Here is a 24,018-nt window from a genome sequence, read left to right as displayed (position 1 = left end):
GAATGGGATGTTATCCCCAAACATAATGAAGTGCCTATAACAACTTGCCAACCCGCGACGTGTCTGCGTTGACATTTGTTGTGGGTTTACCCCTCTGGCACAGAAAACCACAGTATAGAAAGGCTCACATGTCCCTGTGTTTGGAGGCAACATTAAGCACAGCACCACTTTTCACACTGCAAAAATACCCAGCCTCAGTGAGGTCTTGGACTTCACTTTCTTCTTAAAAGAGCGAAAATTACTTGTCAATGGATGTATATAAAAAAAAAATTCCCCTTCATTACTTTTCAGAGGGTTCCTTGATCACAGTGACCATAGCAGTCATTACACATTATTATTGTGAGAGCTGCACTTCATTTATCAAAATCACACAAGCTGATTGCAGTGAAACAAGGGAGATGATTGGCAGTGCTTTAGAATGCAGTCGTCTAATTATGGTGTTAATTATTTTGCAAACGTGGAAAACAATTTTCAGGCACACTGAGGTGGCTACGGGGAGCCAGAAGTCTTGAAATAATGGTAACAAGGTTGCATCTATGAGAGATTTCTTTATTTGTTGTGGCTCTACACAGTTACAGGGAATCTAATATTATACATGGAAAAATCGTGTAGCTTACTGGATGAGTTGATTTATAGAATTCATTAACTTCAGCTGCCTTTCAAACAGAGTTACCTAGGTTCCTTAATGTAGTTACATACTAAGGAGCAAAAATAAACAGAAAATACTCAGCAAACTTTGCTATTTTAGAAACAGCCTTTGCCTTTCTAGTGGTTTTCAGTCTCCCATTCCATCTGTTCATATCTTTACCAACATCCATTCAAGCAACAGTCACATGGCTGTAAGTTGTACAGAAAAATGTCATAACTGAATAATGCTGCTACTTTTGAATTTGTCATTGGACTAAAAATAAATCTTCATGGTTTGTTAAATGTGGTACAGGAATGCACAAGAATGACGTTTAGTTCCCGATTTAGCTCCTGTGTTTAGTTCCTGGGGCTATTTGGTCAACAAAGGCCATCTGTAGTAGCCTGTTAATCCTAACACTGCTTATTTATTGATCAAAAAAATATGTTATATCTTTATGTGGAAGTACAACAACTTGTACAGCTACGTCAATCTCATCCACGCTTATCACAAGTTTTCTGTCATAATTTTTCATAAGAATTTAGCTTGTTACAGTAGTCTTCAACCAGCAGAAACAGCTATCAGTAGGCAGAACACCAGACCTACTGTATCTGATTTCCAAACAAATGTGGCCAACATGTCCAAGGTCTGGTACCAGGCTTCATCACTAACCTCCAAACTCTTGTTCTTTTTATTGGCTGTAATAGCCTAAAGCTTTGTGGTGCACAAACCCTCTGGTTTGACAATAATTACAAAGTACACTATATGTTTGTTGAAATACATGTTAAAGGAAATGAACCACAAAGTATCTTGATTGAATTTTTGTAAAACTGCATTATCTTTGATTACATGTCTCAGGTTAATTACTGTAATTACTTTAAAGAGGACATATCATGCAGATTTCCCTGGTCTATATTTTTATTCTGGGGGATGGAATGGAATGAAATGTCTTTGCATGATTTACAATTCAATAAACTTGACTAATTTATTTATCTTATATTGACCCTTTATGCAGCCCCTCTTTATCTGAAACAGGCTGTTTTAGCTCCATTCTCTTTAAGGTACCCCTTTCCGATGAGCCCACTCTGTTGTGATTGGCCAGCTTCCAGAAGCTGCGTCTCGGCAGACGTCTCTGGAGGCTACATAAACACTTCACTTCTTTTTTTTTTGTCCTTTACTCAAAATGTCAACTTATCAAATACATCTGTACATGTTCAAGATGAAATCTGAACCGAAAATATACAACGTGAACAACCCATGGAACAACCTTAGGAACAAAGGCTGCGGAATTGATGCCAGGTCGATGGGGAACTAGAGGTAACTTTGCAAACAAAGTTGTAAGAACAGGCTGAAGTCCTGGCTTTTGACATTCAGGGAACAAGTTTTGGAATATTGACAGTTTTTAACATAGACAACTAACATATATACACATAAATACACATATACAAACACATATAAATGACAGAAAATCACAAAAAGCATGTCATGTCCATTTTTACTATTGGGCTGTGATCTAAAGCATTGGATAATCGGACACTGAGTGTGAGTTCATTATGAAATACTCTCATCATACTGCCAACACCAAAAAGGTCCACACATGTTAATGCTGCCAGAGAAGCAACATGATCTCAGTGCTGCTGCTTTGAACACACACTTGTTTCAAGTACACACTGAGAGGAAATAATAATGGAGGCTGGAAACTGATGTTGCCAATGAGAAAGAGGGTGGGAACGTGTCACATTGAGCATTAGCAGTTGGCGCAATGGGTCAATTACAGAGTAGTGCAGTGATGAATAATCCAAGCATCGCTTGTGCATCACAGAGTCTGTGAAACAACAGTGTGTTGTTAACTCAGCCTGCTGTTTCCCCCCTCCCCGGTAGCCTTGCTGTGGCATGAAAACAAGAGCACCTACCTTCCCATCGACCCCATATATCCACCGTGGACTCTGCAGACTGCTGGAGAATACGCTGATGGAGTTGTCAGTCTCTACCACATCACACTTGATATGGCTTGAATGCAGATGAGCCATTGACAAATTGCTTTTTGCCAGAAGGTTCACCCAGAGGTAAAAGCCCCAGGTTCACTCCACAGCAGCGATGGGGGAGTGATTTATAAAGAGGCAAAGACACGTCTTTGTCAGGCCTCTGGCATTGACAGGCGCTTCATCAGCGTCCAGATTGGGTTTCATGGTCAACTAGAAGGCACTGATGCGGCAAGAAGAGATTGGCATCCTCAGTATCCGCTACCATTGCATTGCTTCTCTTAGTGCTGTTTTTGACCGGCAAACACTTGGCATCAGGCGAGAGAACTTGTACTATAGACAACAGGCCAAGTCAAGTGACGACTCTGTGTTGTCCCCGGTAAAGGAGGACCAAAAGACCAAAGCTAAAAATAAATTAATTGTAACTAGTGATGTCTAATGTAGCTTAATGCCTCCAAGTCTCTCCCTTATCATCTAAAAACGATTACAAAACACATAATCGGACTAAACTGTTGCATTTCATGATGCATTTCTTCATTATGATAAACACAGCAAGCGTAGTTTACTCTGAAATAACTCCATAAACTAATAACAGCCTCTGCATTTTAGATCTCTGGCATCCCTAAGCATTCTTAGAAGTGCCTGTTAGGTTTACACTAAGTTTGTTTTTCTACTTAGAGGTACTTCGGACTCAAATGAACCCCTTAAAGGTGCAGTGTGTAGGATTTAGTGGCATCTGGTGGTGAAGTTTCAGATTGCAACAAACTGAATACTACCTCCACCTCAGCCCCCTCCCCTCCTGAGTGTGTAGGAGAACCTACAGTGGCTGCGAAACTCACAAAAAACATGAAAGGCCCTCTCTAGAGCCACTGTTTCGTTTGTCTATTTTGGGCTACTGTAGAAACATGGCGGGCTCCATGGAAGACCTGCTCCCTATATAGAGGGAGCAGGTCTTCTAAAGGGCTCATTCTAAGGTAACAAAAACACAACAATTCTTATTTTAAGGTGATTATACACTAATTAAAACATACTTATGAATATTATATTCCATTTCTACCAAGTCTGTTCTGCTAGATGCCACTAAATTCTACACACTGCAGCTTTAAGATCCAGTTTCCTCTTTTATTGTCCCTTAAGGTTGGACGATTACAACAACTGGGTCAGATGCCGATGACAACTTTGCTTCAGAAGGGGTCAGATTTGGTGAGCCCTATAGAGCTGAAGAAGACAGAGGAAATGCAACAGTGTTTTCATCATAATGAAAGAACATGTCACCTGCTTCAACACTGTAGCTCTTTCATGTGTATTTTTTTAGTCGCATAAATCTGCTACAGGTTTTAGTCTTTTCATCATTTCTTCTTTATTGATGGTAAAAAGATTTTTATAAAAAAGCCAAAAATTTATCCTCCACATTTTGACATCTGTTGAAAGTTGTTTTGAATCTGAGGATGACAAGAAAAGATTGATATTTAAAAAAAGTTTAAATAACTCAATTGATGTAAGTGACACTTGACACCAGCAGTGCAGATCTTGCTGTCTATCTAAGTAGTCTACCTTCATCAGAAGAGAAAAAGAATCACACACAGAGAGAGGAAAAAATAACTAGCTTGCTGTGTTATAGTCGTGCAACTGTGATCCCTGCCTGCGTTCTCGAGCCATGTGATTGACTGGGATCTGAGGCGAGAGTGAAAGTGGTTTTGAGATGGTATGAAAAGAGATAATGACAACAGAGATAGGGGTAATATCCAAAGTGAGTGTTCATTTGTCACTTATCATGTCTGACTCCTGCTGCGAGTCTCGAGGTAACATGGTGAAAGAGCCTCTTTAAGGCTACACAAAACTTACATTTCCACACACTGGAAGAGGATATCAGAGTCCTTGTTAATGGAGGAGTGTGGATCATAATGAACAAAGGGAAAATAATGATTATCATTAATGGGCTTGGGGGAGGAGGGCAAGTCAATGGGAATGCTTTTCATTCCCCTCGTTAGGGCCACTGAAGAGTGATGCGTCTCTCAGTAGACTGTTGTTAATGTGCCATCAGGGGCTTCAGCAAAGCTACTGCAATGAATAATAAGTTTAATGATGTTTGTTCTCTGTGATGACACATCTACAGTGCTGGGTAACCACTTAGTATTAAACCACCACTCAACTGTGTGCACCCAACCACTTACACTGCACTCCTCTTTTTGTTATTCATAGTGATGCGTAGGAATATATTTCATGCTTTAATATTTCTGTCAAAAATTGATTCTTTTTCCCACCAAAATTATAGATGATTATGAATGTTTTCCCTATCTCTCTTTCTCTCTCTCTCTCTTTTTTTTTTTTTTTTACTGTCAGGAACCAGGCAGTGTGAGAATAAATGGGTTCTCATTTCATTCAAAATGCCTTGAATTTCAAATAATATGACCTTTTTAATATGCCCTCCCATTCCACTGCAGCATGATGGTCCACCAGGTTTTTGAAAGGTGCAATTGACAGGTGGGTACAATATACCTCAGTCGGGATGGGCATTTTTATTGAAATCACTATATGAATGATAATGAGTCTGAGACCCTAAATGTCTTTTCAATTTACATATAGCACCAGTCAAAAGTTTGGATACGCTTGGAAGGTGTGTCCAAACTTTTGACTGGTACTGTAGCAGATGTAGATTGATAAAATGATAACGTCCAATAATTAACTAGTATTTACAGACACTACTCACAGGTACAACTTTTGTCTTACTTGTATATCCACATAAACCAAAAAAAGGGCCAAACTCCCATTATGAAATTGAAAATTTCATCTGAGGATAGGTCACATTTTCTGACTGTAATTTACAGTCTTGCTAGACGATGCTTGTTCCAATATCATGTACGTTTTGGCACTGATGTGACTTCTCTTATCCTCCAACTTACAGACATAACTTGTAAAAAAAAGAGACAAAAAGAGGTTTTGCACACAGTGTGTACCACACAGCAAGAAGTGCTAAAAACTGCAAGATGAATTTAAGTTAGAAAAAAAAGTGTTTTCTTGTGACTACACACTCAGCTCATAAAAGTATGTAGTCAAGGAGATTTTATTGTTGCTCATGTCAATGTTAATAAAAATCCTTGATTGCATAGTTTTATGGGTTGAATGTGCAGTCGCTTCCACAAACATTTGTCCTGTATTTTTTCTGAACTGAAATGTTAGTGTCAGCATGCTAACATTCTCACAATAGCAATGTTAACATGCTGATGTTTAGCTGGTAATATATACCAGGCTCACCATTTTAGTTTAGCCTGTTAGCATGCTAGCATTTGCTAATCAGCACTTAACACATAAGTACAGCCGAGGCTGATGCAGATGTCATTTGTTTTGCAGGTATTTGGTCATAAACCAAATACCAAATGTTGGAAAAATTAATATTTTGACTTATTATTACAGTTCATCTTGAGGTGAACATGAATGTCTGAACCAAATTTCATAGCAATAGTTGTCGAGACTTTTCACTCAAAACCATAAATGTCAACCTCATGGTGGTGCCAGAGGAAAAGTGAGGGGGTCACCAAAGTTACTATAGGATACATCATCTTGGAAACATGAATGTCTATACAAAAGTTAGTGCCAACTCATCAAGTAGATATAGAAGGTTAGGGTGCAGTAAATAAACTGAAACTTAAGCAGAAAATACAACCTAAAGTCAAAGTTTTCATAACTTAGGAACTGTGTTTATTGCACAATTTCAACACCAAATTCATTCCTTCATTTTTGTCTTTTCTTGCTCAGAGAACAATATATAAATTTTAAGACATCATGCACATTTCACCAAATTCTTATAAGCCCGGCTGTACACGTCACACAGTCCTTCCTTGTTTATTTACAGCTCTGTTATTTCCCTGTACACCTTCTGTATAGATGATTTCCTAACTGCATGAGCTGTAGCAGTTAGAATTAATGAGCTGTCCGTTCAGTGGTAATGATGAAAACGTTGCTGTTATGCAGCCTTCAGTGCTGCTGATGAAGGGCTATAACCAAATCAAGTATTTCCCCTATAGCTCCATTGCCATGGCGACGGCTCACATATGGCTTCAGTGGTTCGGGGAAGAAAATGACAACAAGTGGGAAAACAAAGAGTCAATGCAATTAACCTCATAGATGTGCTTACCATGCTGGAGTTTCCATAGACAGCACAATGACTGCTGGCTTTAATTGGTCATGGTAAGGAGTTGTATATTATATGCTGATGTTTGAAGCTTAAAGGGCCACTGCGGAAGCGCTGTGTAAACATATTTTTACATGCTAATTAATTGATAGTGCTAATTTCAATTATACCAGGTAACTAGATCGAGAGTCTGTTGAAAATATAATCTCTGCCAAAAGGAAAAAAAAATATTCTCACAATAACATTCTCATAAAAAAAAAGAGTAATACATAGTTTACTATTTAAGTAAGTACTTTTAGACTTCTTACAAGACAGTAGTGTTTTTATGGCATAAAAAGTGTTCTTGACCTTCCCAATAATTTATTACGGGTAGGAAGATCTTTCCAAAATGGATAATGTTAATGTATAATATATGGAAGGAAAAGAAGGCAAAAGTTTTAATGAGGGCAATTGAGAAATCAACACTTGTATGTGAGAAGACTGAACATTTATTGCCAGAATCACTGCATTTTTTCCTTTTTGTATTAGCAAAAACTTTTCTTTCCATTAGTCTTTTTCCAGTGGGTTAATATGTGTATTGATTTAAAAAAAACCCACTGCTGCTAATTATGTGGCGGGCCAGTCTGTGCTCGTGTGTTCTAGAGTCCATTAAAACTGTAACCACTTAAGCACCATTCATATTGGCAGAGAGATCAGCATTGTCCTGCTCTGAGAGCCTGTCACACAGTGTTTCCATGTACCAGTATGTATCGACCGTGAGGTTCATGGAGCAGAACCCTAAAAACAACCCGGCTCGGAGAGTGAGAACGTTTACATGGCAGAAGCTGCTCATCACGTCTGACTGCATGCAGTGGATAATAGTGCTTTAACACCTCGTCAGATAATTGCATTTAACAGAAAGCTGTCTCATGAGCTGTTGGCATGCTGTCAAAGCCTTATGGGAGCTTTAGTTGTTGAATGCTCACATAATATTTGTTATCTTTTGTCTTATCTGTTAAAACGACAACAGTGTGAAATGTCCCTTGCCAGTACGTTGTCTTAGAATATAGACAGAAAACTCCAAGATACATTCAATACAGAAACCACTGAAAAGACTGGCTATGCTTGGGTCTTAAGGTTAGGTAAGGTCTTAAGGGATTGCCTGCACTAGAGGTCCAAAACTTTGGACTTGATCCAAAACGGACCACAAAAACATCCACAATGTGGTCACAATGTGGACTTAAATCCAGAGAGAACACCAGCAATGGAAACAGCATGATGCACGACTAATTAAACAGCCACGGTCAAAAAGAGCAGCAATACATGTCATTTTTCCTGCAGCTATTCTGCTGTGATCCATTTGGGTATTTGATGTACTGACACACAAACCCAAGACCTGGGGCAATACAACAGGACCCTGCCAAATTAGGCTGAATATAAATTGGACTTGGGTCCCTGGTTGAGTACCAGTAATTTAGATTTCTAGCCTCTATTATTACAACGAACAACAACTGAATATTTTCTATACTTTTGAGCGTTAGGGACAGTGTTGCGCTATCTAATGTGTTGCACTAATCCCTTACACTAACGAGTAGTGTAAGGGATTACAATTTGAAAGTCAGTATTTACATTACAGTTACTAATCCGAGTAACTCTCCATTACTTTTACACTTGGGGGTTGGTGTGCTCGCTGTCTTACCGTGATTAATGGAGGGTTGATATCAACCTACATCCAGCAGTCACCTGACGCTATAGTTTCATTCAGAATTGGAGGATGTGTGAATCGTGTAGCTCAGTTGGGACTTCTGGAGTGTTGTATGCAGTTACTATAGCTGCTGGCTGTTGGATGGTCAGTAAATCCCTCCAAACTGTGTACTGCCTGCTTGTGAAACCACAAATGTCTCATTTTCTATTTCTCACATGTGTTAGACAAAAAAAGATGCAGCGTGTGGGTGTGGTGGAGGATTCTGAATTGTTTAAAGGCAACTTTGACGGAGCTGACAGCTGAGAAACCAAAGTAAAGTAACAAGTAATGTAACACATTACTTTTGCTGCTGAGTTATGAGTAAAGTAATGTAATTACTTTTACAGTAAGTACTGTGTTATCAGTAATTGATTACAATTTTCAAGTAACTTGCCCAACGCTGGTGAGGGAAGGGGAAAATCAGTGAAGACATCTATTTTTATTCATCTTAGAACTGACAGCTGCTGTTAGCAACTACAGTAGCTACATGAGTCAATCATAACCACAGCAAACATGCTGTATTTAGTTTGTCACTGACGGAATTTTCAAGCCTCCATTGTCACACATATTGACACTTCTTCTGTGTCAAAAGAAAGACAGTGTCTAGTAAAACAAAGCAGAACATCAGTAACAAATCTTTGAAGACGTAACCTGCTGCTTTCTAAAAAAGCAAACAAAAACAGGTCATGCTTGGGGCTAAATTGACGATGGTATAAAATGTATGTATAACTGGACGATGTATAATTTCCTGTAAAAAGTAGAAATTTACAACAAAGCTTATTAATTAATATAGTAGAGAAAAATGCCATTGTACAGTAGAGGACTGCCTACACACAAACACATATCTAGGTGGTGTATTTGTTTTAGTCTAATCTCCCAGAGACCGATAATGGGATGTGGGTGCTTTTAGTGAGAAAGAGATTAGTCAGGTTTGATATTCATCTACACTGTTCCATCATCTAAAGCCAAGCTGAACAAAGCTCTCTGAATGCTAACACGCTCGGTCCACACCGAGATACAGCTTTTTTTCATGAAATCAAGTTTCAAGTAAGCTCTCAAAAATCCCATCTAGTGTGCCCTTCATAATGTATCAAATAGATGCACGTGCATGTTTGACTTTTGATATTCGGGCTGCATGGAAATGCCCTGGAGCTCGACTGGCTGCAGCCACGTAAAGATAGTGAGGCGGTACATGTAAAATGCATGATCTGTTTAATCAGAGCACACATACACTAGAGATAAGACTGTCAATCAACACGGAGGCTCGAAGGATGTATTGTAGTTCGACAAACATCAGATATGCCCGCATGATGGGAATGTTGTCTGCTATTTCTACATAACATTATTATAAGTTCCCATAAAATCAATTTCCACATTCATGCGAGTTTGGGTCAACTTACCTCATTGTGAGAGCAACACTGATACAGTATATTATGGGGGGTGGGGGGGATCTATATATTAATGACAACAGCGTCATGATGACAGCAACTCAATTGAACCTCGCTGTTTTTTTATGAACTCAAACTCATAGTATTGTAATTCATGTTCTTGCAAGCTTGTGCATCTCATACATAGTCATAAATGTTATGCATTTCCTTCTATTATTCTTCCGTGTCAGCTGTCAAAGTTCAAAGCCTTTGAAATATTTTCCAGAGTCTCTTTGAAGAAATTTAAATTTTACATGCCCTGTTGATTTAAATGCAATCAGACAGAATATGGCTGCGTTTGCACAACAAAGGGAGAACTGTTATGTGCCAAGTAAATACAGTATATGTCGATAAAAACAGGGGAAGCGAGTTTAAATTATTTTCCTGAATTATTCATGGTTTAGTAACACCTTGCACATCTCTCATGGCCAGTGGTGAAACCTAGAGCTTTTTTGTTGTTGTTGTTGTCGTCTTCAGTTGTGAGCTGAAAGGCTGAGCACTGACAGCTCAAACATGATTGTTATTCCTCAGAATTGGTGCCATAGATTTTACTTTCCTCGCCATCACGGGCCTCTCATTTGTCAAAAGTTATTATCATTTTGGTTGAATGTGAACCTGGGGGTAATAACATTATGAATTTTGGGTTAATTTGTTGTGAAATGATATCACCACTTGGTGTAAATAACATTTTAGTGTTGTGGCAAACAAAACAAACATGTACACCATACAGTGCCCCCAAGGCTGCCTGTATGCTCTTCATTAAAACGTCTGCGATCAAAGTGTGTTGCAGCTACATGCTACCGACGGCTACAGATGGAGTTTGAACCGCGTACTATAAGATGCCCCTGGCAACTGTGTCCAAACTCATAATAAAGTGAGAGAAAGAAATAGACATACAGTCTACACACACGTATACATATCAAAGACCTGCACACAACCTTCAAACAGACAGGCAGACACACACAAGCTGTAATGCCTGCCTCTTAGCCTGCTGTTGTTTTTCTCTGAGTTTTTCGGGGGGTCTAAATGCTTGGGCCCATCTCGACAGCAGATGGGGGGGCACAGCTGGTGTTCTCCTGTGCCACACAAGTAGTGCCAGTGGAGATGGATGTTGAAGCCTAATGTATGCGGGCACACAAAAGGAATCACACTTGCACTGGGGGAAAAAAAAGAAAAAGAAGGGAGAATGAATTTTCAGACTCATCCCAGGTGCTTTTTGGCTGTCCGTGTGGAGGTTTGCACAGCCTGAGAGCTGCAGATTAGATTCCTGCTTTGTTCTGAATCTTGTTTAATAACTAAAAAAGGTGCTCATGGACCCACATGAACATGTGTCCTTTCTGTTATGGAACTGTCCCAATGTGAAGACACCAGTATATTTATGGTACGTGAGAATATTTGAAGGAATACTTTTAACGGACAAATCATTTTATCATCACTGACATCTAAGAGTTTAATATTCACTCAGCTTTAACCCACTGATTCTAAATGAAGTGAAACAGTGACTAATTGAAGGAAACGTACCCTTTATCAGCGCTGCTGTTCAGGTTTATAGTAGAATATTATAAAACTTTGTCATTGACTTTTTGATTTGTCACACTCAAATCCGGCTTTTCTGTGTGTTTACTTTGGATAAACCTAGACTCCTTTAAATGTTTGAATAAGTTTTAACCTCACTTTGGATGGATTTCTATGCATACTTATCTCTGAGTAGGCACTTTATACTCAGAAGTATACAGTACATTCAGGTAGTGTTCAGACACAACCTTTTGCAACCAAATTTCTTTCTCTATCGAGTGAGCTGTCAAGGCTTTAGGCTACATCAAACACACACACACACACACACACACACACACACACACAATTACATATGAAGGTCAGACATTACAGTAACCTGGACCAAGATATGACGTGGAATATTAATGATTGAATGGACCTGCTACTACTGCAGCACTGATCACATGCAGATGAAATCATGGAAACACATGTATGGTTGAAGGGAGTGAATTCACACAGTGACTAATAAAAACAGGTTAATTGAAAGTAGATGTGCTTACAACAACTTCTACGTTAGACAAACTCAACCTCTACTGCTGATTTCTTGTAATAACTATATTTGTAGAAATGAGAGCAAATGCGTAATCTAGCGAGGTTAAACACTCTTTGGGCTCGTTGGGAATCATCTCTACTCTGACACACTGTCACTTGTCAGACATGCAGAATTAAGATATGATTTTAACCCTGCCTGATATAGTCATAAAGTACATACATGATACATACATATATAATGATTACATAGTTTCACACAGCCATGATTCTGGGTGAAAATATTCATCATTTTGCAGTAAAGACCACATTGTATAGATGTCTGATTTGTTTTATGACTCTACAAAAGTGCCTTACAATAAAAAAGCACATGTAAAATTACCCAAAATATATCTGAACATATCTCAAATACAAACAGCAAATTTAACATGAATCGTTTTAAAGTAACAAATTGTGTATGTGACTTTTAAATACATGAAAACTTTTCTCCAGACGCCCAGTCCACTCTCACCAGGATGGTAGAGCTACACCTTCCTAATGAGAGGGATGCCACAGTGTGCCAGCCTTGGCTGATGAAATGCCTGTGCTAAGTGTCCAGGTGAATCACACCCTTTACTTCTCTATGTGTGACCAGCTGGTGCCCTGCGATGCTGCCATTTCCTCTGGCCTCTCTCCCAGTCTCTTAGACCAGGACGAGTCTGGTGCAGGGTGTTTGCACCTACAGCTTCTCCCCATCATGGCTGATGATGCAAAACACCTTTCCCCCTTTGATCAAGTCAAAGCCCAGCTGCCTCCCATCCACTGAAAGTGCCCAATTGATGTTAATCAGTTAATAGACACTGCGAGCAGATAGGGCAGGCTGACAGAGATTCAGTGTGACAGTATGTAAATGTAGGGGACAACAGATTCAACACAAGATGACAATGTATTAGTGATAAATAAGTAGCATCAATGGGTCCGAGGATATTGCCATCAGGGGATGGAATGAGTTTTGACTGTAAAAAAAAACAACAAAAAACACGGACAAAGTGTTTGACCTCATGCTTTTTCTGATGGTATCCTTTGAGGCCTTTGGGTTCATGCTGTCTCTATCACCATTGTCCGCTACAGGCAGAGATGCTTTTAAGTCCTTTGTGGGAAGTCTAGTCACAAGCCTTCATCTTAAATTTACATCACTTTAATTTGAAAAATGAGTACAGATAGTTTTGACACCACTGAAACTAAGTCCATTTGATGCATATGCCTGAGAACTGAGTATTCAAGATGTGCTACTATGCAAGAGCAACTCTAGTCTTTTAACTGGTCAACACTTGAGACTTTTTGCTTTCAAGTCTTAATTCAAGTCTCACAGCAGTCTAGTTCAAATCAAGTCCCAAGTCCTTATTTTTGATACATAAGTTTGACTCAAGTTCAAGTCTCAGGTCTGAATCTCTGACTGTAGGAACCAGATTATTAAGCCTGACTAGAGCTGAAGTGTCTGATAGTCAGAGACACCTTTCAGTCCCAGCAAACATGCCCCAAAATGTACTTGTCAGTAAGCATTCAATTAATGGAACAGTAATTGTCAAAATCACCAAAAAAAAAGAAGTAGAATTTTGCCTTTGAGATGTTAGCCTTAGACTTAATATAAAGACGGGCATATTAAGGTGTGGCGCCACCCACTGGTTTGCATTGGAGCCAGTCTGAAGCCCAGAGTTCCCAGAGTTGGTGCCATCTTTTCTGTTTGGAGCCAGGCCAGCTAATGTTAGCTAGTTAAGCTAAAATGTGCAAACAGGGCAGGTATCATAATCAAGAAATATTAACATTATCAAAATATTGCAACAGTAGGATGTGTTCCAGAGTTGGAGAGCAAACTGTCAATCACAGCCATCAATCAACACCCACACGGCAGATGTCAAAGCTACTATATGTCTTCAAATCGTATTAACGGAGCAATCATTTCCAAAATGACCATCAATTTACTTACTAGAGTTTCCAAATTTGGACCCAGTGGGGTAAAAAAAGATTGTCTTAATATTTCTAGAGAGAAATTGAGTGGGTTGAAAAGTTTGAATGGGAGTCAATTGGAGTTAACATCTAGCGGCTGTTGGTGGCATTGGACTTTAAGGTACTTTTGCATTTTTGCCATTGACTACAATGGTTTTCTTGACAGCAGTGGTGGATGCTGCTTCAGTTGTGTTTTGAGACCCTCGACTGACCTGTCTTTACTTCTACTGGATGCTGTCTCCACTTTTGACTTCCTAAAAATACAAAAATGCAGGTAATTTAACTCATGTTTTCTCCTAGCAGGTCAAACAAGCACCTGGATTTCACCAAAAGAAGATGTCAAATTCAGTTAGTGAGGTGTAACTTCACTCAACAACACAAGGTACTGGCAATTAACACCAAATGTCAGCATGTGTGTGGGTGTGAAGGCAGTGCTGATCATGGCTGGAGTCCAATCTCAAAAGCATGTCTTCAACTCGTCTTTTATCTTCTTTTCTACAAATATAAAGCATACTTTCTATGATCAGTCATGTCCTTCACATAGATTTATTGGATGTTCATGCATGTGTCATAAAATACAGCCAAGATTAGATGGATTATACTTGATACTGGCATTAATTTATGTCCATGTGAATCTCTTGGGTTGGTCTTGTTTGCACACAGTGAGCATGGCTGATGATATCAGGGCCTCTTATTCAACTTCCATTTCCTATCCTTTATTCTCTTGCAATATGATCTCCCATTTCTACAGACTTGAAAATTACTTGAGTTAGAAAATCCATCATGATGACCATAAAAAGTCTTTATTTGGTGTCGTCAGTGTTTCTGTTTTATTGTCTGGTCATTGTGCCCTTCAGTTGAGTGTTCTTCTAACAGTGTACACATCTTGTTCCAACTCTACATTACATTTTAGACTCCTTGAATAGGACTTATTTTCTTTTCTTGTCTCAGTCCTGATAGAAACTGCCCTTGGACTCGCCCGGACCTGGTTTTGGAATTCACATGGACTCGTATCCATATGTTGGTCTCAGCTGGAGTTCAGACTCCCCTCAGATTTTTGGAGCAAGGTTTTGCTCAAAGTGCCACAGAACACAAAATAAGTCCTAGGGTGTTTATATCAAAAGAGTGTGGGGAATTTAATCAGTCCTAAATATACTCTCTGCTGTACAACTCGTAAACTAATACAGCTTATAAGTGTATTTCCATTATTATAGTTATATTTTCCCCCTATGCTCACTTTGAAGTTGAGCCACTGACTTCAGCAAAGCATGTTTTACTGTGAGAAATAGCTCTGAAAAAAGGGCATATAGAAGCCTTTGAAGCCCTGCTGACTAACACTTGGATTCAGACCTAAATAAAAATGGTAATTTTTTTTTCTTTTTAAAATCTTTTTTTCCCTACTCTATTTCTTCCCTTTGCAAAAAAAAAAAAAGTGGAGGGCTGGTATCTGATAGCAATCCAGATCAATGTGAGTCCAGACAACTCTGGTGAACCAAAACAGACCTTTCAGACAACCTTTTTTAGTGAATCTTGAGATATTCAGAAGGCACTGGAGAGATGTCTGGACATTTAAACATTTAACTATGTTTTCAAAAATGCAGACACATCTGGAAACATTTCAGCAATTATATAAAAGGGTTGTTTTTTTTTGTCATAAGGAAAAACAGTAGACCTCCCACAGCAAAACATTCATTTTTGGCTGTGATATCCGGGTAAATCATCATCCAACTCTAAATGCCTCCTGACATTTCTTAAGTAGTTGCTGGGGACATTAGAATAGAGAAAAGTGGAGAGCTCAGTATTGTACTGTAGACAAAAAAAACATTTCCCTAGAACAGAACATACTGTCTTTTGTGCTATGTCTTTTATGAGAATGTACACAATAGATCTCCGACTGCTTCACTAGAAGAAAGCTGCGATTGTTCTGGGCAACTCCCAGGTGTGAATAATGAGATGATCAACCCACGCATCTGTACAGTATATGTAGATTTAATATAATTTAAATTAAATTAAATTAAGCAAAGAGGTACCTGCACACTGAAATCAGAGCTCCCTTTAAGATTTAAGATCATTTTATCTGCAATATTTCAACCAAGGCTTGTTTTCAGGTAAATACCCAGATGGTGGAAAAGAGATATAAAAGGCAAGGTCACACCAGTAGAATTTAGGACAGAGCTGTGGGTTGCATTTGATCGCACAGATATTTCTAATAAAGTGCTTGGTCAGTGTGTATCTGATGTTGTCATTCAGTGTAGAAAAAAGTTTACAGACCAGCGATTTAAGGGGAAACTAAGGTTGGTTCATTTTCATTCCCCCTTCAGTCAAAAAAACCAATCAAATCTATATCCAATATAAAAGTTTCTTCTTGTGAGTCCGTGTTTTGTTTACAAGCCTCAGAGTGCTTGTGGTTGGATGGTGTGAACCTAATCGAACCAAACACAGAGTAAAAGTTAACTTTTCTAAAGTGGTTTGGATCAAAGAGAACTGTGGATGTGATCACAGTTTGAAATAGTTGTATGGATCGGAAATAACTGCAAAATGATTTTCGCACACTGCTAAGCACTCACTGGAGTCCATAATAAATCTGGGGGATGTGGCCTCATGTGACAAGCAAACATCACATTAAACTAATTAATCAAGGGAATGTTTTTAAGCTTAATTGCCCATGTCTGTACAGAAGGTTTGAAAAATCATTACATTTATGAGATTATGCCAAGCTAATTTCATTGGGAGGGCTGGGCTTTAACAGACAAATAAGCTTAGCTCAGCAAACTGACAAAAGAGGCAGATTACGGACGCTGTGGAAGAAAACAGGAAAAAAAAAGGAGAGCATCAATGATTTATAGTTGTGGTCTCAACAAGGCCAGACTTGAGGTAAAGCTGTTTACTACACACCATCCTCTCTAGATCTAATTCTCTGTCACTCCTATAGAGTTCATCCATGATGGGGATGTACTGGGGGATGCACTGCACTAAAAATTTGCATTTTAACCAGTAATTTAATCTTGCATTGAGACCTAAAATCTTCGAAGAGGAATGTCTCTGATAAAGTGGAAGTGGTCTCTCACTCTGACACTCAGCATCCCGCACACCGAGGCGCGTTGTTATGACAGGCACCATTTTTCATAATTCTGCCGTTTGATTACAACGGCGTCATGATTGATGAAGCCCACCGGCTGACTTTAACGCATCATGCCAGGTCTGAAGGTGGTACGGCGGGTTGACATAAGGAAGTGGGGGAAATCAAAGCAGCTCTCACTCTAGTACTACAGACACTCAATGACATTTAGTGATTTAATCGTTTAGTAAATGTTCAGAGCTTACTTTTTCAATATGAGAAGAAGTTTCATTTGAGATAATTAAACGAAGATTTTCTCTTTTTTTGTATCTCTTACAGCTACCCTTTGCTGAAAAGAGCACGACGAGTCAGCCAACCTAAGGAGAGAATGTGCAACAAATTGATTTTGACCAAATGTCACGAACGTTTGACCCTTTTCTTCAGCCTTCCATCTGCTGATGACTTGAGCATGACCTCGTTATACTGTATATTTAACTAAAGGGAGGCTGTATTTATTTCTCAGGGTGTAATGTTAAAGTCATTACTTACAGCTTCTGTAGATTTCCCATGTGGGAAGCATTGTTTTTCTGAAGTGTTTCTTATACTGTCAAGCGGTCTCTTTAAAGAGTATTTTCTGAATTTTCTGCTAGTTCCCTGGAGAGAAGTGGGAGTCCAGAACTGCTGTGGCAGGAAACTCTGCTTGGACCATGTGGTGCTTGTCTGGATGAAAAAAGTTTGTTTGAAAGCTTGGTTTTCAATAATTTTCACTTCATCCCACGACGCAGGGAATGTTTGACAGGCACGAGGGAAGAGGAAAAGGGGGAGGCAGGAATAAATTGCTTTAAATTACTATATCTGCAAAGACAAAAGGTGAGCTATCATTTATATAAAGTATGTGTAGTCACAAACATTAAGCTTCTATCAAATTTCAGGTTGCACATGTTTTTCAGTGTTGTAGCAGCTTAGTGACACATCTGACAAATAAAGTTCCTGGCCTCGCTGTCTCACTTTACAGTCAGTGTTGATGATTAGTTGTTTGTATTCATCAAAGATGTTGGATGTCTGCTTATTATTTATTAATAATTAAGATTTAGACTTCTAATTCACTCTTAATAGGTGGGAATTATGATATGCAAACTACATGAAAAGAGTATTCAGTGTAATCTATGGGGGAAAAAAGTCATGAGTTTAAGACTTTAGTGGCCAAAAAAATGAAATGATTGACTTCTTTCTCTGTGATTTACATGATCAGCACTGCCTTCACACCCACACACCTGCTGACATTTGGTGTTAATTGCCAGTACCTCGTGTTGTTGAGTGAAGTTACACCTTACTAACTGAATTGACATTGTGGAAAATATGCTTATTTGTATTTTTGATGAGAGTTAGATGAGAAGGTTGAAACCACCCTTTGTGTTTGTGCGTTAAAGGGAAACTTTGGTATTTTTCAACCTGGACCCTATTTTCCCATCTTCTTGTGCCTAAGTGACTATACATACTATACTACATTTTTCTTTACCTTTCGCTTGATCCGATCTGTTTGTTATTGTGTTTAACCAAGTCTCGCTCAAGGAGAAGTCTTGCTCTGAAGTTTTGGGAGAGTTGATTTGTTATAGAAATCAACTAAATATTCAGCCAGACTTTGAAACACTAAGCTACACTATCTGTACTCCAACATAACAAACTCCTGCTGGCGCTCCCCTCTCCTCTCTCCAGCTGTGTCACGGCTGAATATTTAGCTGATCTCAACAACAACTCAACTCTCGCGAGATTTCAGAATGGGACTTCCTCTTGGCTAGACACAATAACAAACAGACCAGATTGAGTGAAAGGTGAAGAAAAATGTTTTATTTCTCCGTATGGTCCTTTCCATAATGTTGTCAGACACTTATAATAACAATCTGAGCCTGTCAGTGACAAAAACGAGCACTTTTAGTGGATGTACATTGATGGGCTGCAATTACCCGCTTGGATTACATTGCAGCCCGTTTTGCGACTGCCAGCTGAAGCGCTCTCTCTCAATACTGGACTAGTATCAAAAATTGTTGTCCCCATTAGTCACTTAGACACAAAATGATGGGAAAATAGGGTCCAGGTTGAAAAATACCAAAGTTTCCCTTTAACCATGGAGCTGGAGCTAGGAGGTCACTAGCTCAGCTAGCGCTAAGACTGGAAACGTGGAAACAGCTAGCCTGGCTCCCTCAAAAGTTAAAAAAATGACATCTACAAGAACCTCTAAAGCTTAATAATTAGCATGTCAGTTTAATCTATACACAGAACAGAATAACAGAAATGTAAAAATTAGATTTTTATTGGGACTTACATGTGCAACGGTATTTCTTTGGTCACGGCTAGCTAAGCTAATCGCCTCTTGACACTAGGCACAGGCATAAGAGTTGTATCAGTTTTCTCATCTAACTCTCTGCATGAAAGCAAATAAGTGTACTTCTCAAAATGTGGATATATATATCCATTTAAACATGGAGAGATGAACTTTGTCAAAAAATTCGTGCTGCTCCCCATCTGCCATCACAAGTTCAAACCTCTTTGGGAAACACTTCACATTCACCCCAAATCATATCTGCCTCTCTGATGTCTCCATGCTCAGCTTGCTCTGCTGTAGTACTTATCTGAAGTAAATTTTATTTATTTATTTTTTTTACCTCCAGCTCGAGTATTTCTATTTCTGTTTCGGCTATTTCTTATATCAATGATTCCAGGTTCACAGCAACAGTATTTTTACAGAATGTCAAGGATTTGACCCTCCTTAGAGCTGGTTGCTTGCCTACTGTAATGCTTTAAGTGGAACACGGCTATGCTGATAATCATGAAACTCATAAAATATTAGTAAGAAGTTGAACGTTTAAGAGAAGTCATGATTATTTACAAATAATATGAATACTTCATACTTACAGTTGGATATAAAGAGCTGTATCCCCACGGCAGTTCAACCTTTCCTCGACAGGCAGGCAAGAAGGTCTTTGCATGCAGGGGAATATCAGTGTCAACAGTGTTCAGTCACCCTGTCTGGGCTTATCAACTTACCCTTTTCCCATTTCCAACTTATCAAAAATAATTATCTTTATTCTCGGGGCCTCTCGCACCCTGGTTTTTTTTTATTTCCCACTATAACCTGTTATCGCATGTTGACTGGGACGCAGGATTTATGTCATTTATCGCCCTCCTAACATGCAACCCAATATGGTTTATTTCTCAATCTCTCTACACCCTTGTGATCCCTGCCTCCGTTATCGAGCCCCCTGGCCGTGATAAAGATACCGCAGGACGTTCGCTGTGGCTTCAGTTCAAAGTCTAAGAAGCCAGGGGAGTCGTCTTGTAGGCTGCTCTCGACCTGCTTCTCCAGGATGAAAGCCCACCATCCGCCCTTTTAATTCAATATAACAGTCAGATGGAGAAAATTATGGTTTTATGTTACCCCATGTACCACTAATTTTCCTCATCATTTCAGACCTTTGACATATGTATATTGTAGATGCTGTAAATCAGCAGCTGCATGGAACCTTTTTATTCCACTAATAATCAGAATGAGGGCTCAGTCAGGAAAAAAAACATCTCATGAAAACATTTAAAGTAAACTGGTTCACAGTTTAAATTTTTCATTGTAAAAAAACAAAAAATAGCAGTGATGCCTACACACATTTTCTGTTTTCTGATACTCATGCTTGCCCACATGATGATGTGTAGTGGTTTCCATGAGATTAAAAATCATGGCAGGTGTTGCAGGTGGCTCCACTTCAGTTTAATAACTGCAAGAATATTAACACACATTCTTCAGTAGAGATCACAGCGGTAAAGTGATAATATTTTAAAATCAGACTGGTGATTGAGTGCTGGATTTGGTCTTTTACATGATAGAACTGTTACAAATCAGTTATATATTTTGTATAGTTGCATAATGATGTTTCTGAAGATTGTTCTTTTTGAAGATTGATATGTTGTGGTGTATGTGAATACACTGAGAACCACTAAACCAGAGTCAAATTCATTGTATGCGTTAACATACTTGGTCAATAATGGGAAACAGGGTTGGAACAAGTGCAACTGATAATGCCATACAGTAGGGTGGTAAACTATTAAAGTTTGAGTTCACTTATAGTGAATTTCTGTTACTATAATCACGTTTCTATTCAAATAAAAGCTCCTCAGTAAATCTGCATTAGTTTTAGGTATAGTAAGTTTGTGTGGGTGATTTGTTTTTGCTAATGAGTTCAGTTCAGTTTTTTACACTCTTGAAAACTGCAATTATTAGTCATCAGCATGATAAAATTTAAAATTATGTTATTGAATTAATGGCACTTTTATTACAAGACCTTGTAATAAAAACTACACAAACAGGATATTAAGATGATTAGTTGCAAATTGTCATTGGCGGATTATCATGATAATGGTTTATTTAAATTAGGTGTCATAACCATTTTTTCATCTCCTTTGACACTGAAACTGTCTATATCTTCTTACCAGCTTACATTCACTGGTTGAAGATCTCAAACTGTGGAATAAAAAAAAGAATTGGTGACTTTTTCTTTTTCTTTTTTTAGCACCACATCCTGTAGATATAGTACAATTTGACATATAGCTTCCTTTCACGCCTGACAAAAATCTGTCCAGGAAGCATACCATTACTATTGTCAAATTGGGACTGCAGTTTATAGCTCAATAATGCAGTCATCACTCATACTGTCACTGACCATCACGTGTTTCACATTAGCTCTGAGTCTGACACTGATTTATTCCACCACCCTCTCAGCTGCAGAGGAAAGAAAAAAAAAACACAAAAAAAACCATCCAGTCAGCATCTGTTGTGCCAAACTGTCCTTCGCCAATATCGGATTTTTGTTTCTGTTGTAAAATCTCACAAACTTCACAGCATTTCTGCACCACTTCTTCTGCTTTGTGTACTTTCTCATACGTTTCTTTTTCTTACAGTTACAGTCTTGAAGTCTAGTAGACTTGCTCCTGTTTTGACCCATCTCGAAATGTCATTTGGCAAAGAGGGAACAGCCATATATCCTTACATCAACTGTATAACCCAGGCCTTTTGCTGTACCCATATGCTGTGGAATACCCATAAATAATGTGTGACAAAAGGCTGCTCGGGACACTCTTAGGCCTGCTCGTTTGACCTTTCGACAAAGAGAAACTCGACCAAAACAAACAACTCCCCTTGACACAAGGACGCAATCTAATTTGGTGCAGAGAGGCTGAAACAAGGCTTTCCATTTCAGAGTCTTTCGGGGGAACTGATTCCAGCTCAGCACACCCACATCAGGACTGGCACATGGAGCCTGAAAAGAAATCAATGGCAAAGGGTTTAACAGGCTAACCATAATTGGGCTCATAGTCTAGACCCACCGTGGTCTTTGGAAGTTTTGTAAATACCAACAGAGAATAACAATCTGGGCGAAAATAGCTTGTGTCTGTCTCGATGCGGCTCATTGATTTTCTGTTTTATTATTTATTTATTGTCTGTTTTGTGCATGCTTCAGAGAGCCCTGCAAGACTAATGCAACAGAGAGAGAAGCTTTGTCAGATGAAAATATCATTCTGTGCACCGAGCAGAATATTATCATTATGTTATCCATACAGCCGGTACGTTATCTTTTACATTCAGGAACATTTAGCTCGTTCTCTCTTATCCACAGAAACTGACCGTCAATGCTACAACTAAATACCTGGATGTATAACGAGTGGATGTATAATAAGTACTGCTGTGACCCTGTGATCATTATACATTGCAAGAGTAAGTGTTTGGTGAGGAAATAAAAGGCAGAATGAAAAGGCAGAAAAAAAGGCTGTTTGCTTGACACACTTAAGACTCTGAGAGTTACTTTTATTCAAGTTGTACAAGACCGTTGCACCAAAGAGACACAAAACAGAACAGAGGAGACTTTAAATATTGGACTATATAAACATGTCTGGCTGGCAGTTTTATTACTAAGAGGTCTGTGAGTTCAGTTTCTCTGCTGGTTGGATGTTTCAACATGATGATGTGCAAAACACAAATCCAAGCCCATAAAAATGGTTTTTCCCAGTTTGGTGTGGAAGAATTTGACTTGCCTGCACAGAGCCCTGACCTCAGCTACATCCAAACACCCTTGGTATGAATTGCGCTGCTGATTGCGAGCCAGGCCTTTTCCAACAACAGCGGCCGGTGTCACTAAAGCTCTTGTGGCTGAATGGGATCAAATGCCTGCAGCCAGGTTCCAAAATCTCGTGGAAAGCCTGAAACCAGAAAAGTTGAGGCTGTTACAGCAGCACATACGGTAAATAATGTTTTGTTATGGAATGGCATGTTCATCAATCACATTTGTAATGTTTGGGTGTCATATTTTTGGCTATGGAACATTCTGTATGGCTTCCCTTGATGATTAAGGTCTAATTGGAGGCTAAAAAAGGTTGGTATAGTCTTGTTTTCTGTACATGAATTATACCACGTTGTGTGTGTGGAGAGACATTAATGAAAAATGCATTAATGTGTTATGTTAATGTCATATGCATGTGAGTGATAATACATTTTTGCCCCCATATGAGTCAAAACCATTTCAGCTGTGTAATAGTCTGCACATCTTTTTTTTTTTTTTTTTTTACTTGCAAACACACATATGACACATACTTGTTTTTACTTGGCTGAATTTAAAGGAATTTCTAATCGGAATAATGTGGCAAACAGGGGAAAACGGCATATCCAATTTTACATAATCCAGTTTGTGGCGGAGGAAGGCACGCTTAACATCACAATCACATCCACAACACATAAGCTGCATTTCAGAGTTTGCGCTCATTTCACAAAACGTGTGTTACACAATTTCTGCATATTTAAGCTGCATTTTTTTTTTTTTTTTAGAGTCCCCTCTCTGCAATGTGCATCGTGTGGCTTTCATATGGTGATATGTGCTGTAAAATAATGCTTTCACTTGCAGAATTAGCTGCAGTACAACTTGAGAGGGGCTTGAAGGATGGTATCTGTAACCCGTGCCCCCAACCTGCACCAAAATATGAACACATGCCTATTAAGTAGAAT

General features: G+C 38.9%; 1 long non-coding RNA gene across 2 annotated transcripts in view; it reads left to right on the top strand.

Annotated features, from left to right (window-relative positions):
• Window positions 1–22,771, top strand: part of LOC121887759 — a 43,620-nt gene extending 20,849 nt beyond the window's left edge. Inside the window, exons 3-4 of one of the 2 annotated variants that reach the window (XR_006093036.1) lie at window positions 17,316–17,846; window positions 21,924–22,771. This is a non-coding gene — a long non-coding RNA (uncharacterized LOC121887759). Of the gene's footprint in view, window positions 1–17,315; window positions 17,964–21,923 lie in introns of those variants that run through there. The other variant, XR_006093035.1, reaches the window with a different exon arrangement.
• Window positions 22,772–24,018: the final 1,247 nt, after the last annotated feature.

This window comes from Thunnus maccoyii, chromosome 21 (assembly GCF_910596095.1).
Source record: "Thunnus maccoyii chromosome 21, fThuMac1.1, whole genome shotgun sequence".
In the NCBI taxonomy this organism is placed as follows: Eukaryota; Metazoa; Chordata; class Actinopteri; order Scombriformes; family Scombridae; genus Thunnus; species Thunnus maccoyii.
This window is presented reverse-complemented; position numbering and strand designations above follow the sequence as displayed.